Genomic DNA, 281 nt, shown 5'->3' on the forward strand with positions numbered 1-281 from the left:
AGGAGCGGGGCGGCCGCGGGAGGGGTCTGGCCGGTGGCGCGGTACGCGCGTGCCCGCGTGCACGCAGAGCACCTATGTGCGCGCACAACTCCGTGTGCGCACCTACGTGCATGCACGAGCACCTACGTGTACGCGTACCCCTACTTGCATGCCCAGATCCATGTGCAAGCACACCTTCATGTGTGTGCACATACACCTGTACGCGTGCACGTTCCTCTGTGTGCACGCACAAACACCTCTAAGCGTGCACACCCCGATGTGGACGCACACACGCATGCACG

This window comes from Meleagris gallopavo, chromosome 6 (assembly GCF_000146605.3).
Source record: "Meleagris gallopavo isolate NT-WF06-2002-E0010 breed Aviagen turkey brand Nicholas breeding stock chromosome 6, Turkey_5.1, whole genome shotgun sequence".
In the NCBI taxonomy this organism is placed as follows: Eukaryota; Metazoa; Chordata; class Aves; order Galliformes; family Phasianidae; genus Meleagris; species Meleagris gallopavo.